This window comes from Vombatus ursinus, unplaced genomic scaffold (assembly GCF_900497805.2).
Source record: "Vombatus ursinus unplaced genomic scaffold, bare-nosed wombat genome assembly UNPS02012179.1, whole genome shotgun sequence".
Taxonomy (NCBI): domain Eukaryota; kingdom Metazoa; phylum Chordata; class Mammalia; order Diprotodontia; family Vombatidae; genus Vombatus; species Vombatus ursinus.
Genome location: NW_020951957.1, coordinates 9,045,050 through 9,058,096, shown reverse-complemented (window position 1 = coordinate 9,058,096; position 13,047 = coordinate 9,045,050).

Here is a 13,047-nt window from a genome sequence, read left to right as displayed (position 1 = left end):
CCCCAATCTTACTACAGTTCTCTTGTAGTTGGCAGCATATTTAATCTATGGGTATCTGAACTAGAAATTTAAGAAATGTAATAATTAATCCCTAAAATTTTAGTATGTTGGCCATACCAGAGGACTCTTCTTTCATAGCATCTAGATCAGAATCATCTTTTTAAGCCTCTATTAGCCACCCTTTGCCAATCTTTTCTAACCTTCTCTTAGCATGAAAACAACCATGTGACTTCAATCTTCAAATAGCTTTCTAATCTAGCTATTCTTATTCTTAAGGGTTTTTTCTACTCTCTCCTTTCATTAAGTTCCCATAATCTCCATAGTAATGTTGCATAATAAAACAAAGGATATAGAACTTTATATTTTATGCATTCATGTATGTTGTATGACTCGTTTATGGTACTAAGAACCAAGTATTCTTAGGAAGAATACCTTATTAATCAGATTATTCCATGATAGATAAGACAACTCCCCCAAAGATACAAAAAGACAATCACATCATTGCCCAATCAAATCCATTTTAGTTGAATAAGAAAAGGCATCTGGTTCATTATGCTGTTTACTTAACTTGTCATTACATTAAATTTGAAGATAAATTTATTAATAGAAAGTTAATTATAATTGATGTTTGTTTGAGGAGACCTTTCAGTACCATGATGTCATTTTGATCATCCAGTCTTTGATAGGCAGCATAGCATAGAAGATAAAGAACTAGAGGAAGATTTGGGTTTGAATCCCATCTCAAACACTTCACATATGGCTGACACTTAGTAAATCATTTAATACCTTAGATGTCATGTCTGCATCTTTAGTAATAGAGATTAGAGCTGAGATTTAACTGATATAGGGAACTATTAGGTAAGGAATCTCCTTCTACCAATATTAGGTGACACCTTTTCTGCAATTTATAGAGTTACCTGAGGCACTGACAAGTTGTAAAGAAAAATAAACATTAAGAGTACATTATGTGCCAGACATTGGGCCAAATTATACAATTAGAAGCCAAAAGAAAGATAGTCTTTGCCCTCAGGGAGCTTACATTCTACATGGGATGAAACAGTATATAAAAGTAAGCTAGAAAGGAATGAGAATGGAGAAAGAAGTCTGGAGAGTCAGGAACTGGGAGAAGAACTGTACATTTAACCTGATTAGTCTGGCTACTTCCTTAAAATGAAAGCTCAGTGAGGAAGGGAAAAATGAAGAAGGAATTTTAGGAGTGGAGTGATCTTTCAAAGAAGGCAACAGCAGAAGAGGAGTCTTCCAGGGAGAGAAGGCTGATGAATTGTATTCGAGAAAGAAGTCTACGCCATCAGTAGTGGAGCTTGGAATAAAGGAGTTATTTTTTACGTGATCACATAGCCAATACAGACATAGCTCATTTTATTGCACTTTGCTTTATTGCTCTTCTCAGTTTCTTTTTGTTGTTCTTTTAACAAATTTAAGGTATGTGGCTACCCTGCATCATGCAAGTTTATCAGTATCACAAACCAGACCCCTATAAGAAGGCAATTTAATCAATAAATGTTGTGTGTGTTCTGATTGCTTTACTGAGAAGCTGAACTGCTTCCCTGACTTTCTCCCTCTCCTCAGGCTTCCCCATTCCCTGAGATAAAACACTATTGAAATAAGGCCAATTAATAACCCCTACAATGGCCTCTAAGTGTTCAAATGAAGGGAAGAGTCTGATTTTTCTCACTTTAAATCAAAAGTTAGAAATGATTAAGCTTTGTGAGGAAGGCATGTTAAAATCTGAGAAAGGCCAAAGCTAGGCCACCACACTGATCAGTCAGCAGCCATCAATATTGAGACAAGACCCACCACCTTCAAAAAAGGTTATGACTCACTAAAGACTCAGATGATGGCAAGCAATTTTTATTAAAAGAAAAAGTACTTCTAATTACATTATATACATTTTTAAGATTTAATACTAATGCACACTTAATAGACTACAGTATAGTGGAAATGTAACTATTATATGCACTGGGAAACCAAAAAAATCATGTGACTCACTCTATTGTGGGATTCTGAAACTGAACCCTACAGTATTTCTGAGGAATGCTCTTATATATCAGAGGCAAACTTGAACTCAGGCCCTCCTAACTTTGAGGCTAGCTCTCTGTCCCCTACAACAGAGGTGTTAAACTTGTGGCCTGCCCATGTGACCCATCAGAAAACCCATAAATGCTGCTGAAAGCAGATTAAAATATAATTGGGAAATGTTTAACAAAATAAATAAAATTATGATACAATATAAATAGTGTTCATTTGTTATATTCTAAGTCAACATGCTGCTATAAGGGAACTGTTTTCATTTGAGTTTGACATCACTGCCCTATTCCATACTGCCTCTACATCTATACAATACAAATAATAACACTTACCTCATATGGTTTTTGTGAAGATCAAATGCGTTAAATGCTATATAAATATCAGCTATTAGTAAGAGCCCAGTGGAAGACAATGAATTGAGTTGTAAATTGTTTGCTAAAAAACAAACAAAAAAAAACATTCCAAATCATTCATCACTGTCTTGCTTCAGCTATTTAAGCACATATACTTTAAAACTATGATTGTCAGTTTTCTATAGAAGCAAATATAAATAGAATTTTAATCAAATTGTTGTTTCACGTATTTGTCTATGGGAGAGATGAATGAAGTTCTTAAATTGGTGCTTCTTTCTCCAGTTGTGGAGAAAGACCAAATATTTTCAATAGACTTCTTAGACTTTCATCCATAAATCCTCTGACAGTGGCATATAACTAGATTAAAATATTTAATTTTCATGTAACTTACCTGTGAATGGTGAAGACCAAGAGTTCCTGTTTGTGTGTAATGTTGCCTCACTGAAAAAGGTTTTAGAACAGTTTAGATCCTCCTAAATAGCAAAAATGCCCAGTTAATGTACTTTGTCCCTATCATCTACAAAAGAAAAAAAAATCAAGTAGATGAAGAATTCCTATTGCCTCCACTTTCTTAACTATTATATGCAATTTCATTGGAAACACAAGGTTGATACCAAAGCAGAATTACCTGAACCCAGAATTGAAGAGGAACAGGAAATTCTGAAATCCTTTTAATGAGATTGCCATAATCACAAAAACAAAGCAAAACAAAAAAAATGAAGTTAAGGATCCCCCAAAGGATAATGGAAAGGTGAATAACTGTTGTGACCATGCTGCAAATCATTACAAAGGAAGTACTGTATACAAGAAGCCAGCATGAAAATTTCATAAGAGGTGTATGACTAGGGAAAAAAAAGAGATGAGTATAGCAAATGTTAAGGATATTCAATACATTTCCCATTTGCTTCATTGATATGCACATGATGACAGGAAATCTTTATTTATCTCAAATGTAGGACAGCAGAGAATCTGATTGAAAGAAAGTTCTTAGTCATCACATATTCTAAGCTACATTGCACCTCAGGGGCCTGAAACCCTTGTTTCCTGGGACTTTGACTGGTACCTGAATATGTGTTCTGTATATAATATATCCCTTGTATATGTCTCATCTTCTCCTATAAGGAGAAACAGTTCTTGAAAGTTGAAAAAAATTAGTTCAGTCCACTCCCAAGTACTCTAGCATTTTATTCTATTTTATTCAGTCTCTTAACTAGAGAAGATCCAGACCTTCCTTGTGTCAGGAATGACCAGAGTCTATACTTACCGGTAGGCAGAACCAAGATTGTGGAGTAAAGGCAGGGACCCAACTGACCCCCCCCCAAAAAAAGCCCTCCAAATATGTTTAAAGATGAATAAACAAATTCTAGAGGAGTAGGACTCACAAAAAGATGGAGTGAAACAAATAACCTGCCCAAGACAACTTGGAAGGTTGGGAGAAAAATTCTATTATACTAGAATGAGAGAGGAGCACAGTACAGCACAGGTGATGCCAGAAAAGACCAAGCCCCAGGAAACCCAGAGCAGGCCTCAGGGCACCTGACACATTCCCAGCAGTGACAGTTTCCAGACTTCTTAGCCAGAAGACACCAAAGACAACTTAGAAAGTCACCGGGAAAGGTCCATCTCACCTTTCGTGAGATGTGGGTGAGAGTGGAACACAGTCTAGTGGAGTCTGTGCCATCACAGCCCTAGTCGTAGCAAATCTAGAGTAGGCCTTGGGAGTGACTGAAGCAGCAGTGGCACCAACTGCTTCCAGAGCTCTCAGCCCATAGACAGTAAGGGGATGGTCTAACAACTGATCAGGTGGATAACACAGGAGTCTTTTTGCTAGCACTGAGGCAAAGACTCTGTTGCTTTGTTCATACTTGAATCTGGGTGGCAGTCACAGGGTGAGGAGGAGAGCTAGCATAGCAGAGCTTCTAGCCACAGTGGATCAGGGACTCTCCTCACAGTTTCAGGGCAGAAAAGGGTACTTGTGGTCACTCAGAGACCACAGCACAGGCTAGGAGAATAGTAAACACCTCTTCTTAGATCATACTACCTTGGAAGAACTAAAAACTTATAGGTCCTAGAAGTATCTCTAAAAATAGTTGCACAAAACCCCTGAAGCTTGGGACAGTGCACCCTCCACACTGAAAGCAAAGCCCTACTTTAACAAAGAATTATAAGTCAACTAATAGGCTGGGGAAATAAGCAAACAAGAGAAAAAACTCTGACTATTGAAAGTTACTTTGGTGACAAAGAAGATCAAAATACACACACTCAGAAGAAAACAAAGTCAACGCTCCTACATTCAAAGCCTCCAAGAAAAAAATATGAATTGGTCTCAGGCCATAGAAGAACTCAAAAAGAATTTTGAAAATCAAGTAAGAGAGGTAGAAGAAAAATTGGAAAGAGAAATGAGAGTCATGCAAGAAAATCATGAAAAATAAGTCAACAACTCGGTAAGAGAAACACAAGAAAAAGTACTGAAGAAAATAAACACCTTAAAAAAAATAGATAGGGCCAAATGACAAAAGATGTCCAAAAAGCCAACAAGGATAAGAATGTCTTAGAAAGCAGAATTAGCAAAATGGAAAAGGAGGTCCAAAAGCTCACTGAAGAGAATAATTTCTTTAAAATGACAATGAGTCAAATGGAAAATAAGGACTTTATGAGAAATCAAGAAACAGTAAAACAAAAACAGAACAATGAAAAAAATAGAAAATGTGAAATATCCTATTGGAAAAAGAACAACCAACCTGTAAAATAAATTGAGGAGAAATAATTTTCAAAAAATATTGGACTACCTGAAAGCCATGATCAAAAAAAAAGCCTAGATATGATTTTTCAAGAATTATCAAGGAAAATTGCTCTGATATTCTAGAACCAGAGATTATAATAGAAATTGAAAGAATCTCACCCATCACTTCCTGAAAGAGATCCCAAGATGAAAACTTCCAGGACTATTATAGCCAAATTCAAGAGTTCCCAGGTCAAGGAGAAAATATTGCAGCAGGCAGAAAGACAAAAAATCAACTATAGTGGAGCCACAATTAGGATAACACAAAACTTAGCACCTTCTGCATTAAAGGATCAGAGGGCATGATATATGATATTCCAGACAGCAAATGAGCTAGGATTACAACCAAGAATCACCTACCCAGCAAAACTGAGTATATTACTTCAGAGGAAAAAATTAACTTTCAATAAAATATAGGACTTTCAAGCATTCTTGTTGAAAAGGGCAGAGCTGAATAGAAAAGTTGACTTTCAAACACAAGACTCAAGAGAAACATAAAAAGGAAAACAGGAAAGAAATCCCAAGAGACTTAATAGGGTTAAACTGTTTACATTCCTATGTGGGAAGATGATACTGGTAATTCTAAAGAACTTTATTTTTCAATATTAGGGGAGTTAGAAGTATATATAGTCAGAGAGCACAGATGTGAGTTGAATATGAAGGGATGATACCTAAAAAATTAAATTAAATTAAGGGGTAAGAAAGAGGAATGTACCAGGAGAAAGAGGAAGGGTGAGATAGAATGGGGTAAATTATCTCACATAAAAGAGTCACATAAAAAGCTTTTACAGTGGAGGCAGAGAGGGGGAATATGAGCTTGAATGAGTGAACCTTACTCTCATCAGAACTGGCATAAAGAAGGCATAACATTTACACACTCATTTGGGTATAGAAATCCACCTTATCCTACAAGAAAGTAGAAGGGGAAAGGGATAAGAGAAGGTGGTGGGACAGAAGGGAGGGTAGATTGGGGGAGGGGGTAGTCAGAAGCAAAATACTTTTGAGGAGGGACAGGGTGAAAGGATGGGGGCAAATATAACTAACAATAATAACTATGAAAAAAATTGAAGGAAGTTTCTCTGATAAAGGCCTCATTTCTCAAACATAGAGTTCTGAGTCAAATTTACAAAATAAGAGACATTCCCCCATTGATAAATGATCAAAAGATATTATCAGTTTTCAGATGAAGTAATCAAAGTTAGTTATAGCCATATGAAAAAGGCTTTAAGTCACTATTGATTAGAGAAATGCAAATTAAAATAATTCTGAGGTACTTTCTCATACATATTAGATTGGCTAATAGGACAGAAAAGGAAAATGAAAAATGCTAGTGAGAATGTGGGAAAAATGAGACATTAATGCCCTATTGGTGGAGCTGTGACATGAGTCAACCATTCTGTTAAGTAATTTGGAACTATGCTCAAAGGGATATAAAATCATGCATATCCTTTGACCTAGCAACACCACAACTAGGTCTGTCTCCCAAAAGAGATAAGAAACAGGTAAAAGGACTGATATGTACAAAAAATACTTATAGCAGCTCTTTTCTCATGGCAAAGGATTGGAAATTGAGGGACTGTCAATCAACTGGGAATGACTGAACAAATTGTGGTATGTGATTATTATGGAATACTATTATGCTATTAGAAATGATGAGCATGATGCTCTTAGAAAAGCCTGAAGGGGCAGCTAGGTGACACAATCGATAGAGCTCCAACCTTGGAGTCAGGAGGACCTAGTTCAAATATGGCCTCAGCCTCTTGACACATACTAGATGGGTGACCATGGGCAAGTCACTTAACCCCATTGCCTAGCCAAAAAAGAAAAAAAAGCCTGGAAACACCCACATGAGCTGATGCAAAGTGAAATATACTATGTACGAAGTTTTAGCAATATTGTGTGATGATCAATTCTGAATGGCTTAGCTATTCTCACCAATACAGTGATGCAAGACAATTGTGAAGGAATTATGATGAAAAAATGCTATCCTTTCCTAGAGAAAGAATTGATGGTTTCTGAATAGAAATTGAAATGTACTTTTTTTCTTTCTTTATATTTCTTGATTTTTTGGGGGGTGAGAGGGTAGTGGCCTATGTTTTCTTTCACAAAATGACTGTTACGTAAATGTTTTGATTAACTGTACATGAATAACCTATATCAAATTTCTTGCCTTCCCAATGAGGAAGAGTAGGGGAGAAAGTAAAGGAGATAATTTAAATCTCAAAGTTTTTTTTAATGACAGCACAAAGAAGCTGTGGTCTTTATTAGTGAAATGAGTACCATACTCAGAGAAACTACCCATGGATTTCAAAGCTGGAAGGGATATTTTTATTTTATTTTAATTTTATTTTTTGAAGTTTTTTATCAATTTATTTATTTTTAGTTTTCAACTTTCACTTCCACAAGATTTTGAGTTCCAACTTGTTTCCTCATCTTGTCCCTCTCCCCATCCCAAGATATTGTGCATTTTAAATACCCCTTCTCCTAATCTGCCCTCCCTTCTATCTTCCCACCCCTTCTCTTATCCCCTTTCCCTTTAATTTTCCTGTAGGGCAGAATAAATTTCTATATGCCTTATCTTATTTTTGAGTTGCATGTGAAAACAATTTTTTCTAGGATATGTTTTTAAAACTTTGGGTTCCAAATTTTCTTTCTTCCTCCCTCCCCACCCACCTTCATTGAGAAGGCAAGCAACTCAACACAGGCAATACATGTGTAGTCATGCAAAACACTTCCATAGTAATCATGTTGTAAAAAACTAAGTATATTTCCCTTCATCCTATCCCACCCCCCATTTATTCTATTCTCTCTTTTGACCCTCCTTAGAAGTGTTTGCTTCTGCTTACCCCCTCCCCCAATCCTCCCTAACCTCTATCAACCCCCTGCTCTCTTGTAAACAATTCAACCTTAATAAATCCCTTATGATTTCTCTTTCCTGTTCACCTTTTCATATTTCTCTTGAGTCCTATATTTGAAAGTCAAATTTTCTATTCAGCTCTGGTCTTTTCATCAAGAATGCTTGAAAGTCCCCTATTTCTCTGAATATCCATTTTGTCTGCTGAAGGATTATACTCAGTTTTGCTGGGTAGGTTATTCTTGGTTGTAACCCTATCTCCTTTGACCTCTGGAATATGATATTCCAAACCCTTTGGTCCTTTAATGTAGAAGCTGCTAAATCTTGGGTTATCCTTATTGTGTTTCCACAATATTTGGAAGGTTTCTTTTTTGGCTACTTTCAATATTTTCTCCTTGGCCTGGGAATCCTGGAATTTGGCTACAATATTCCTAGAAGTTTTCCTTTAGGGATCTCTTTCAGGAGGGGATCAGTGGATTCTTTCAATTTCTATTTTGCCCTCTGGTTCTAAAATATCAGGGCAGTTTATTTTGATAATTTCTTCAATGATGATGTCCAGGCTCTTTTTTTGATCATGGCTTTCAGGTAGTTCAATGGTTTTTAAATTATTTCTCCTTGATTTAATGGAGATAATTTAGATCTCAAAGTTTTAAAATTGAATGTTAAAATTGTTTTTATATGAAACCTAGGAGAATGAAAATATTAAATGAAACAAAACAAAGAAATAAAGCAAAAAAAAAAAAAAGCCAGTGCTCCAGGAAGGAAAATAGACAAAATCCTCTCATTTTACCCCGTTCCATTTGGTCCTATCATTAAAGCAATTGAGGTCATTCCATCCATGATTATCCCTCAGTCACACTCTATTTACTGATATACAGATATCTAGATCACGCCCCTTCTTTCCTAAAGATTCTGGTATTTGGCTTACAGTTTCCCTCTCAATCAAAACTCCTGCAATAGAACTTTGGGTATTTAGATCCCTGTTGAAAATCCTACGCTCTGATCATCAAGCCTCTAAACTCATGTGACTTCTATCATCACACACTGGAATATTCATATCTTAATTTACCATAGTTGTTCTGCCTCCTTGATTAAACTCTTTGAAATTCCTTCCTCTGACAACAAGCACAGACATAACCTTCTATCCTATAGCTTTGATTCTGTTTCACCTATCCTAAGCTTTTTCTCCATCCTGACTATGGTGTCCAGTTCCTCTAATCTTCCCTATTTTCCCAGTGACTTATTCCTATTCTTGCTTCACGATCCTCACATTGTAGCCTAGACGAGAAACACAAAGTGATGTGGTAGTTAGGGCATTGGACTTTGAGTGAGCAAGATCTCTGTTCCAAATTTCCTTCATCAATATACCTGATATTTGGACCTGTTTACATCACTGCACCACTCAGACTTCAGTTCATAAAGTATAGTGTAAAAGGTTCTGACCAGGTTTAATATCATGATCTTTTGGTGACATTGAACATGTCACTTAATCTCTCCAATCTTCAACATCCCCATTTATAAAATTTGATAATAATATCTAGTATCTGTTCTTCACAGGGTTCCTCTGAGGGGCAAATCAAATAACGTATGTAGAATATTTTGGAAACTATTGTTTATCAAGTTGTGCCCCTTCATTAATATTTTGTGAGGTTCTTGGTGTGAACTCCCAATCTATTGATGAAAAATGCCTATTACTTATTAACTTACAGCATTGAATTTTATAAAGTATAGTAAATTAGAGTGTGGCGACAGCTAGGTGGTGCTGTGGATAGAGTGCTGGACCTGGAGTCAGGAAGACTTATTTTCCTGGATTCAAATCTGTCCTCAGATAGTTATTACCTACGTGACCCAGGGCAAGTCACTTAATTCTGTTTGCCCCAGTTCCTCATGTATTAAATGAGCTGGAGAAGGATAGAGAAAACCACTCCAGTATCTTTTTTGGCTTTCTCAAACCTCAAAGGGGTTACAAAGACGTGAACATGACCAAAATGACTGAAAAACAACAAAAAATGAGAGAATTAATCTATATCACTGAGAAGATAAGTTCCATTAAACTCAATTCAACAGTCTTTTAAAAAGCATCTTGTATGTGCCAGATTTGTGGATACAAAGAAAAGTAGGACTAAATAGCATCTTTAATTCAATTAAGATTGGGTGGCATAGTTCACAGGTAGACAAGCAGGTAGATACAAAATAGATACAGAGCATCAACATCTGAAAAAAAATATGAAAGACTTATTGTAGATTGTGAAACAAACTGAGTGATTTGCCCATGATTATATAGCTAATAAGTATAAACGGCTGGATTTAATTCAAGTTCTTCCTGACACCAACCTCAGCTCTAACTATTACTCTTCTACTTTTCCTCTCATAGTATAAATAATCAAATATCACTCCATTCCTTGCACATACAAGATGATGAGTGAATATTTGTTGAATTTAATTGAAATGTTTCTTCTGTGCTTACTTTCAACAACTAGGTTAACTAGACTTCTTTGCCACATAGCAAAACACACACACACATACATACATATATACATATATGTGTACATGCACACACACACACACGCACAGAAATATGAACAGAAAGAGCAAAAATCTTTTCTGCTTTATGGCTGACTGTTCATTTAAGTAATGATGAAACTCAATGGGTAAGAATTTGAGTAAAATCCTCTCATTTAATAATAAAAATACTGCAATACTTAAGAATTGATACATGAAAGGGAACTCAAATATAAAGGCACAGGTAGATGAGTTTTTAAAATTTTAAGAAGGGATCAATAAAAATGTACCTTCATTAATAAAATATGCAAAAAAGCTGTAAATTATGCATCTTGATTTTTAACTTATGCAAATTTATCTTCAACAGGAATAGTCAATTTGAATAGAAAAAATATGTACATAAATGAATGGAGCCATAGCAAACTAAGCAAAATGATGACTGCATTATGTACTTGTCACCGTGGTAAATGAAATATTAATTAGCAAATGGTCCTGCTGTTTCAGTAAAGGGCCAGTAATAAGGCAGGATGGGAACTATGCCTGTTCTTATACTCCTGCCTTGTGAGAGTTTGTACTATATGGTTACTATTATCACTTAGTTACAAAATCAAGAGGCCAACTGCACATAGAACTGTGCCAAATAATGCCCAGATACAGTTTAGTGGACATTGTCACTATCTTGGAGAAGTCTGGGACATAACTTGCAAATTCTCATATCCAAACTCATGCATGAGAAATCTGACTGATAAGTCTCTTGCACTAGGATCTGGTCAGATTGCATCTGCATAAATTGGCACTTGCATGTCCTTGGCTTTACCTGACTTAAATCAGTCCCCTGGCAATTTAGGTATAATGCTTGACTGAAATGAGATACTTGTAGATTATTTAAGAGTTAACAAAAGGAGATTTATTTAGTCATTACACGAGAAGAGTATTTCACAATGATGTGCATTGAGAATTTTGCTTGATAATTCACCCTGGCAAAGATCTGCCTAATTTACCTAATATGTTCCTTGAGCCATGTATCTGAGGGAGACTAGAACTCCCCATGTCTGTTTTGTACCCAGGCAACCAAGAAAATATTTCAAAAACCTAAGCCTTTAGCTTTCTGATATAATCAAATTTCAATTTTTTTTTGTGGAAAAATTATTCTAAACTTGAATTGGAGTGGGAATAAGGTATTGTTCCTACCACATTGCATATGGGAATGAGCATCAGAATCTCCATCATTTTCACATGCATATGCAATTCCCTGAGTGAATGAAGACAACAACCATATGAAATTTCCAAAATAATGAGGGAGAAGAGAAGACATGTACAACACATTGCTGAATTGAAGAGGCCAAAACTCAGGCAATGGAGTAATGATTTCCTAGCTTGGAGGAATCACAAGCTCAGGGAGCTGCGTAGAGGAAGTTGAGGTATAGGAAGTTGTCATACTACAGCCCTACTTCCAACATAACTGACAATGTACTTTTAGCATTTGGACAATGTGACCAGCCTATTACAATTGCACTCTCTACAGTAGAGTTTGAATGCTTGGCAGTTTAGTTTGGTATACTATCTCAGTTTCATGGACATACAACAATGAAGTCTGCACAGTGTCTCTCTAGTTCTTCAGTGTAGTTAGCAGTTTAACACCTCTTCTTTCCCATACTCTCCCTTGCAGCCTCCTAAACACCGAGCTAGCTCTGGCAATGGCTACATTGTCCCAATGCCAAAAGCAAATGTGCTTAAAAGACTATTTCACAGAAAACTCACCCAAGGCAGATGCTCACATAGTGGTCAGAATAAGCATACAAGGACACTCTCAAGGTCTTTCTAAAGAACTTTGGAATTGATTGTATGACACTAGTAAAGGACTGCACAGCATGGCATGCCTGCATCAAAGGTGATGTGTCCTGTGAGTGAAGCAAAACTGCAGCAGCTCACAAGAAAGATAAGATGTGCAAATTTAGAGGCATCTCCACTCCAAATGTTGATATGGACTATCTGTGCCCCAGCTGTTGTAGAGCTTTCAAAGCTTGAATTGCTCTGATCAGCCACAGTCAGACACACTGCACCTTGATTCCAGCATAGTGATATCATTTTGGTCCTCTTCAAGAAGGAATGGCAACAACCAACCAAGATGATCCAATTAATAATAAAATCAATAACCCCTTACTCATGTATAACTAAAAGACAAAGAGCTAACTGATTAAAAACAGTAATTAGGGACTAAAAAGGGAGTGTATAAGGATAGACCACTGAGTGCTTCAGAATGAGAACAAGACTGACAACTCCAAAATACTATGTTCAGCCCCCTAATTCTGGAACCTGGGTTAACACTTCAAAAGTTGACATAGAAAGTGGCAGGAAAAGAATATAACAATGAAATAACAGCAGAGACCCTCAGCCATGATAGGCTTCAGGCTATCACAGAGAAAAAAGAGAAAGAAAGAAAGAAAGAAAGAAAGAAAGAAAGAAAGAAAGAAAGAAAGAAAGAAAGAAAGAAAGAAAGAAAGAAA